General features: G+C 47.4%; 1 long non-coding RNA gene across 3 annotated transcripts; it reads left to right on the forward strand.

Annotated features, from left to right (window-relative positions):
* Positions 1–241: 241 nt before the first annotated feature.
* LOC102160053 (uncharacterized) lies at positions 242–6,462 on the forward strand. 3 transcript variants are annotated; one of them, XR_014833239.1, is made up of 3 exons: positions 242–282; positions 978–4,678; positions 6,017–6,462. It is a non-coding gene; the product is annotated as an uncharacterized LOC102160053 (long non-coding RNA). The 3 variants fall into 3 exon arrangements; XR_014833237.1 differs by having other exon boundaries at positions 4,496–4,678; XR_014833238.1 differs by having other exon boundaries at positions 4,515–4,678.
* Positions 6,463–8,690: the final 2,228 nt, after the last annotated feature.

Here is an 8,690-nt window from a genome sequence, read left to right on the forward strand (position 1 = left end):
TGTCCCCTGTGCTCAGTCGCTGCCACCATGGCCCACCCAACACCACAGCTTGCTGCTGGGGAAACGCGATTGCAAACAAAAGCTTCTCCCCGCCCAACCTGTTCAGCAAGGGAGCAGAGGAAACAGTTTTATTATTGAGGAAGCAGTAGAGCAGAATGTGACCTGTATCCCAGGCAACCTGCTAAGAGGTGGCAGAGACAGGAAGTAGCCTCTCCTTTCAGCCACTAAGCAAATACAACCCATTCCACATGTGCTTCTAAGATAAAGACAACTCGCTCTCAGGTAAGAGACGTGACAGCCCCATTTGTCACACACAGTTCATTCTAGATTTGCACTATAATTGGGCTGACCGCCTGGGTTTGCTGATGGGTTTTAGACAAAAGAAAGACAAAAAAAAAAAGTCTCCCCTCCTTACAGCAGGAGCAGTTTTGCGAGCTGGGGCCAGGCACTCACCAGTCAGGTCACTCCTACCCCCATGTGACTCGGCGTTGGGGGTGGGGAGCCGGGACTGGGCCCGAGAGGGACACAGAGCTGCAGATCCTTGAGAAAGACACTCCTGGGAGTCGAGCTGGAAAGCGGCTTATTTTGCTTTAAAACTCATGTCCATACGTTTCCAAAGGGCCAAGAAGGAACTTACAAGTCCAGGTTTTCCTAAAGTAGATGCTCTAAGGAAAGGGAGGGGGCTCTCCCCCTTATTCTTCTCAGGGGGACCGAGCCTTTTTGTTAAATTAGTATTTGCCCACCAGACAGCAAGCCCTCCTGGGTCCAGGCTGACCCATCTTTGTGCCCAAAGCACAACCTGTCCTTAGGGCTTTCGGGCACTGAGTCAGGCTGTGACTCTGCCTTTGCTTGTGACGGTTCATAGGACAGTCCAATGGTCACAGCAGTCTAGGTGGGCACTAGCTGCCACGCAAGCATGGAATATTTACCTATTTCACCTTTTTTTCTTTTTCTGTTTTTGCTTGTTTGTTTTTTAGGACCACACCTTTGGCACATGAAGTTTCCCTCCCAGGCTGGGGCCGAATCGGAGCTGTAGTCGCTGGCCTACACCACAGCCACAGTAACGCAGGATCCGAGCTGCATGTGCAACCTACACCACAGCTCACGGCAACACCAGATCCTTAACCCCATAAGCAAGGCCAGGGATCAAACCTGGGTCCTCACAGATGCTAGTCAGACTGACTTCTGCTGAACCACAATAGGAATTCCAACTCTTATACTTCTTTAAAAAATGTTAACTGGCTTGGGAGTTTCCGTTATGACGCAGCGGAAACGAATCCCACTAGAACCATGAGGTTGCTGGATCGATCCCTGGCCTCATTCAGTGGGTTAAGGATCCGGCGTGGCCGTGAGCTGTGGTGTAGGTCGCAGGCGTGGCCCGGATCTGGTGTTGCTGTGGCTGTGGTGTAAGCTGGTAGCTGTGGCTTCGATTAGACCCCTAGCCTGGGAACCTCCATATGCCATGAGAGCAGTCCTAAAAAGACAAAAAAAAAAAAAAAAAAATTAACTGGCTTGAAAGAATCAAAGATAATTTCATTTGCACTTTAAGAAATCACTGAAGGAGCGGGACCAATTTATTAGATGATTGTCTCCTATTTATATTTTTCTTTTACAAACAAAGAAGGAGAAAGAAATTAAATAGACGGATAAACAGGGAGAGGACGAGTCTGTCCATTTCAGTTTTCTCCCTATCTATCTACAGGGTTGTGGTTTTTCTTATAAAAATGTCGGTGAGGCTTTATGGATCACAGACGCTGTGTGTGGCAGCAACCGTGAGAATTGTCATTTTTAGCATCTATCTGCCAGATGCTCCACATCCATTACCAGTGCTCATTCCCTCCACGATGCTAAGAAAGCAGGAATATTCTTCCTCTGAAAGGGGTGGTGAAACTCAGCCTCAGAAAACTCCCTGGGGAGAGATTCTAAACCAACCCTGCCCAACCCGCGCTGCCAGCTCCCCTCGCCGTGGGAAAATTTATGCGCTGTGGGTTTTCTCCACCGTCAGCTCCTATTCCTTTGACCTGAGGCGTTTTTATGATAACGTAATTTAATGTTTTTATGTTCAGAATCTCACTCTTCCTCCGTGATGGCTCCCATTCTTCAAAGCCGAAGAAATTGTCATCCATGATAATATCATCGTATGTTTCCTGGTCCTTTTGAAAATCTTATATTTTCCAGGAAATGCCTTAATGGAGCTGAATTTAATTTTAGCCCATGCTAGACAGTATGGATTTCATATGCTTCCCTTTGAGATGCTACCCACTCGGTCTGACATTCATGGACACATCTTTCCTTCTGTCCACTCCTTAGAAACGCACCCCGTCTCGCAAGTTCCAGACACTGGTGTGTTTTGACTCTTTTCTTTGGTCCATGCGTCTATACTTTTGCATGTATATTCGTTTATGGATGTTAGCTTGGCAGCACTGTCTTAAAAGGCTTGAATGGCTCATCATGTCTGTTTTGTTTCAGAAGCTTTGATAACCTGGCCCATATGTTTCCCCTTTATCTTCAGGGCTTTTCTCGAATATTTCATTCATTCCCCAATCCTTTAAGATGTTTAAAGGGCTGGATTTGCCTTAAATCCACAGATTAATTCGGGGAGAACAATCACATTTTGCGTGTTCTGCCTGCTTGTCCCCACACATGTGGCAGCCACCGCCACTTGGCTTGCTTTCCTTCTGACACCTCCCGCGAGCTGGTGCAGCTCCCATTAATGTCATTCTTCTGTGCGTGGCTCGCTTTTTGCTTCTATTCCTAAGAGAGTGTCTTTCTCATCACCCTCTGACAGGTCTTCCTGGGGAAGGGAATTATGCTTTTTCTTTAAGCATATTCGCTGTGAAGCGATGCTGTCCCCTGAACTCTTTTACAAAGTCTAGTTGGTTTCGTAGACGCAGGTGAACGCCTGCCCATCGCGACCTGCACAAAGCATCCTCGTAGCAAGCGAGCCCTCCCGGGGCTCAGACAAGAATCCGACGTGGCTCTGGTGGCCCTGGCCATGTCCACGTGGGCCTGGGGGCGTGGCTGGGACCTGGTGGTGCGGGGCTGGTGCACGGAGCCCAGAAGCCAGGCTTGAGGGCCCCATTCCTCCCCCCACTTCAGCCAATTCGGCCGAGGCCCCACAGCCAGTCACCTGGATCTCCTCCCTCCAGCTGGTCTGACAAGGGCTCAAGGATCTGAAGCAGCGTCTTCTCACTGTAAACTTTACAGTGATCTTAAAATAGCGGGGGAGGGGCACCTATGACCCACTTTTCTCCAGAGACTTTTTTTTTCCCCAAGCTTCACAGGTGAGGCATATGGAGGTTCCCAGCCTAGGGGTCGAAACAGAGCTGCAGCCGCCAGCCTACGCCAGAGCCGCAGCAACGCCAGATCCGAGCCACATCTTCGACCTACACCACAGCTCATGGCAACGCCAGAGCCTTAATCCACCGAGGGAGGTCAGGGATCAAACCCACACCCTCATGGATACCAGTCAGGTTCGTTTCCACTGAGCCACAAAAGAATCTCCTCTCCAAAGACTCCTAAATTAGGGCAGCCAGGCATCCTGTGTCTCTAAGACGTGACCTGTATTTCGTGGTTTCACCTTGCATCCTGTACTGCCTGTCAGGACACCCTAAATGGTCCCTAGTCAGCTTTTGAAAATAATTTATGGAGTTCCCATTGTGGCTCAGCGGAAACAAATCTGACTAGTCTCCACGAGGACGCAGGTTCAATTCCTGACCTCCCTCAGATGCTGAGGGTGTGGCCCTAAAACAAAACAAAATAAAATGAAAAAAAAAGTGTGAGTTTCATTTAAAAAAAGAAAAAAGAAAAGGGAAGTTTCATTTACAAGAAAAAAGAAAAGGGAAGTTTCATTTACAAAGAAACTTGGCAGTTAGAGTTAATTTCCCACCACAGAAATTGAGTCCAGAATCACGTATGTGGTCCCAGGACCAGAAAGCCAGACCTCCACAAATGAATGTCTAATGACCCCTTGGGTCTCTTCCGTGGATGGGATGGAGTTGGGAGAGGGGCCGTGCTAAGACTGGAAAGCACTTCCTTTTCCACTGTGATTTAATTGGCATCTATGTGATCGACAATGTTGTATTAACTTCAGGTGCACAGCGAAATAAAGCCGTCATACATATAAATATATTCCTTTCCTCCCATGTAGGTTATTACAAGCTGCAGAGTACATTTCCCGGTGCTGTGCAGTGGGTAGTTTTTATTAATCATCTATTTCTTACAGTCGTGTGTGTATGTGTTATTCCCAGGCTCCCAAGTCTTCCCTCCCCCCAACAGTTTCTCCTAGGGTAACCATAAGATTGGCTTTGAAATCTGTAAGTTTGTCTCCGTTTTTTTCAATAAGTTCTTTCGTACGATTCGTATTAGATTCCACATATAAGTGATAACAAACGATATTTGTCTTTGTCTGATTACGTCACTCAAGATAATCATCTCTCGGTCCAACCACGGTGCTGCAAATGGCATTATTTCATTTTTTTTGTTTTAATGAAAGCACTTATTTTTCACACAAGTCAATGATGTTGGAGCCTCTGAGAGGCAGCCAGGACCCACCCCAGCCCCGACAGTCCACCTGCCCGTCAGCACCAGCCCCCGTCCTGGGACCAGCCCTGAGCTGTGCAGCTTCTCAAGGCCACCGGGCCTGAGCTCCAGACCCACAAAACTTTGGTCCGTTCAGGTGAGCTTTGAGGGGGGAACCTGAGCACTAGAAATAATGGCTTCCCATAAAATAGACAATACAAATCTAATATATGCAGATTGCAAAAAAAGCATATGGTTTTTCTTAAATAAGTGGAAGTTCACTATGTTTTTGAAAAAATATATTTTGAAAATTGAAAAAAATAATAAAAAAATAAAATTAAAAAAAAAAAGAAATAACAGCTTCCCTGGCAGGCAAACAGGAAGTTCCATTTCTTGGCAGCAGATTCAGCTTACTTCCAATCCACAAGCTCATAATCAGTTTATTTGGTTCAACCCGCACGCATGGTCAGTGATGAGACGGAGAGGGACAGAAGTGTCCTGAAAGCTGTGAGATTATCTCAGTCTTTTCAATTCTTGCCATGAGTCCTATTATTTGTATTTTATTTGTGCCTTTGAACCTCAAGTGCCAAAATGCAAGTGCAAATTTCCTGATGAGTTTTTTGTTTGTTTATTGTTTTTGAGGCTTTTTTTGGGGGGGGTGGTGGCCACACCTGTGGCATGTTGAAGTTCCTGGGACAGGGAACTCATTTCGCCACAGCAGTGACTCAAGCCACTGCAGTGACAATGCTGGATCCTTAACTCCCTGAGCCACCAGGGAACTCGTGATGAGGTTTTTTTGTTTTTGTTTTTGTTTTTTTTTTGTCTTTTTGCCATTCCTTGGGCCACTCCTGCGGCATATGGAAGTTCCCAGGCTAGGGGTCGAATCAGAGCTGTAGCCGCCGGCCTAAATCAGAGCCACAGCAACGCGGGATCCGAGCCGTGTCTGCAACCTACACCACAGCTCACGGCAACGCCGGATCGTTAACCCACTGAGCACGGGCAGGGACCGAACCCGCAACCTCATGGTTCCTAGTCGGATTCGTTAACCACTGCGCCACGACGGGAACTCCTTGATGAGTTTTTTGAACAATGAACATTTAATAAGCTGAAGAAAAGTTTTCAGGAGTTCCCACTGTGGATCAGCAGATTCTGAACCTGACTAGTATCCATAAGGATTCAGATCCGATCCCTGGCTTTGCTCAGTGGGTTAAGGAACCAGCATCGCCATGAGCTGCGGTGTAGGCCAGCAACTTCAGCTCCAGCTCAACTCCTAGCCTGGGAACTTCCATATATGGCAGGGCCATCCCTAAAAAAAAAAAAAAAAAAAAAAAAAAGAGAGAGAGAGAGAGAAGTTTTCTAGAATCTCTTTGTTCAGGACATAAGTCAGACATAAACCAGCAGAGACTAGCAGTTAAGTATAAAGATGTGGTTTCCAAAACTAGTATCAAAGAATGTAATAATACGTAACACGTTTTGGTTTTTTTTCACTTAACAGAAATTCATATGAAGAAGATAAAATGACGGCAGCTGACGCTATAATGACTCCCCTTCTGTCCGTGGCCATCAGTCCTTCAGCTGAAATGACTGTCACCATCCTGCTGCCAGAAGTATTTTCTGACTCCAACACTGAAGCAAATTCTCAAGGGCCAGCTCAAACTCTCCTGCAATAACGAAAATATATACCCACTCCATTTACTTTACATAGATTATCCAGAAGCTCACTTCCTCACCTTTTTACAGCGCAGCCACAGATGGAAGTTATCACGATAAGAAAGAAAATTTCCCTTTGCTTGCTCAATATTTCTCCCCTGAAAAAGCCTTGCTCGTAAGGCAGTTGTGAGTAAAAGCTGTTCCAGCAGAGCCTTGAGCAACAGTGGTAAATTTTTGCAGACCTTCCCTTATTGGTTAGGAGTTAATAAAAAAAAAAAAAATTGGGCTGCTTTCAGTGGAGATGATGCAAATACATATTTGGAGGATGTATGCATTAAGAGGCAATGTTTACTCAAAGCTGAAGCGAGGCGTGAATGATCCCAGGGAAGATGCTGGTTGTCCTTCCCATATGCTGATAACGCAGCTCAGACAGGATCTGGTGTATTGGCCTCAAAGCCATTGGCATGAAACGGTTCTCTAACTTCAGCATTTATACTGGTCAAACAGAGCGATCAAAGGACTTGGGTGATTTTGCGACCGTCCAGTCGAGTTAGATTCTCTCACATTCGAAACTGGTTGGTTCTGGAGTTCCCATTTTGGCACAGCAGAAACGAATCCAACTAGTATCCATGAGGATGTGGGTTCGGTCCCTGGCCTTGCTCAGTGGGTTAAGGATCCAGCATCGTGGTGAGCTGTGGTGTAGGTCCAGACGTGGCCCAGATCCGGCGATACTGTGGCTGTGGCGTAGGCCGGCAGCTGCAGCTCTGATTCAATCCCTAGCCTGGGAACTTTCATATGCTGCACGCACCGCCCCCAAAAAAGCAAAAAAAAAAAAAAATTAAAAATGGTTGGTTCCATGGAGTTCCTGCTGCGGCACAGTGGGTTAAAGATCCAGCGTTGCTGCAGCTGTGACCCTGGATCACAGCTCTGGCTCTGATTCCATCCCTGGCCTGGGAACTTCCATGTGCCATGGGGTGGGTGGAGGGTGGGGGCTAAGAAAGAAAAAACAAACAAAAATGGTTGGTTCTCCTTATCAGACGCGCTTGAAAGAACCCTTTATTTATTTGAAGCCTTGAAGTCATACTTCAGTTCTGAAGAAAAGCCCCCAAATTCATGGTGATTTTAGAAATAATTTACCAAGCGAAATCTGCTTCTTTCTTGTTCGGAGTTTTCAATATCCCTGTAGCAACAGGATTATGGAAACTGACAGAGCCTTTGAGTTCCCAGGTTAGGGTCCAGAGCTACAGCGGCTGGCCTACACCACAGCCCACGGCCACACTGGATCCTTAACCCACTGAGCGAGGCCAGGGATCCAACCTGAATCCTCACGGATCCTAGTCAGGTTCATTAACTGCTGAGCCGCAAAGGGAACTCCCCAACAGTGCTAGTGAAATGCTCCTTTGCTTAAAGGAACTTGTTGAGTCCATTTAAAAAAAAAAGAAATGAACAACTATTTATTCCTTCAATTGGCAGTGCTAGTCGTCAAAGAGCAGTTATGAGCTGAAAAGAAAATTCGGACTTAAAATAGATCATGATTGCGGCGCAGGCCGCGACCGTGCTTGACATGGATTTCACCCCTTTGAGCATTTTTCTCTTTCCTGTGGCTGTTCCCTGATACCCCTCCCCACATAGTGAGATGGACAAGGTCACCGAAGGGCAAAGGGGAAGGAAGGAAAACGGACAGTGAGGCTCGGGCGCGCGCATGCGTGCACGTGAGCAACCTATTCAGCAGCCGTGGAGCAGGGGATGCGACGGAATCCTGGGGAATGGAAAAGTAACTCCACGGCAGTCTCAAGGATGTGTGCACAGAAGCCCAGAACCTTCCAGGCCTTCCTTCCCAGGTGAGCCGTTCTCTGTTAGACGCCCTTTACCTGGGGACCCGGGGACACAGGCTGCCGTGTTTGCTTTGTCCCGATTTCACCTCGCTCCTGATACTGCATTTCCTAGAGATAAGAATGGCCTCGATATTAAAAAAAAAAAAAATTCTGACATAAATGCAAAGACCCTAAAGAACTCAGGCGAGGAGTTCCCTGGTGGCCTAGGGGTGAAGGATTCAATGTTGTCGCTGCTGCGGCTCCAGTTCGATTCCTGGCCCAGGAACTTCTGCGTGCTACAGGCATGGCCGGGGTCGGGAGGTGGAGGGGTGTTGGGAGATGGGGTGGAGCACTCAGGCTAAATTTTGCAGGTGACTGGGATCCTAGAAAACCCGTGCCACACACCCTTTTCTCTGTGTGTGTGTGTGTGTATCTGTGTGTCTGTGTGGCTGTGTGTCTGTGTGTGTGGCTGTGTGTGTCTGTGTGTGTCTGTGCTTTTTAGGGCTGCACACAGAGCATATGGAAGTTCCCAGGCTAGGGGTCCAATTGGAGTTACAGCTCCCGGCCTGCATCACAGCCACAGCAACAGGGGTTAAAGGTCGCATCCGTGACCTCCACCACAGCTCACGGTAACCAGATCACCCACCCTCTGAGCGAGGCCAGGGACTGAACCTTCGTCCTCATGGATACTAGTTGGATTCGTTT

This window comes from Sus scrofa, chromosome 18, assembly GCF_054392235.1.
Source record: "Sus scrofa isolate SSC_HxYL_T2T_F1_AM1 chromosome 18, Sscrofa_HxYL_maternal_Yorkshire_Landrace_v2.0, whole genome shotgun sequence".
Lineage (NCBI taxonomy): Eukaryota > Metazoa > Chordata > Mammalia > Artiodactyla > Suidae > Sus > Sus scrofa.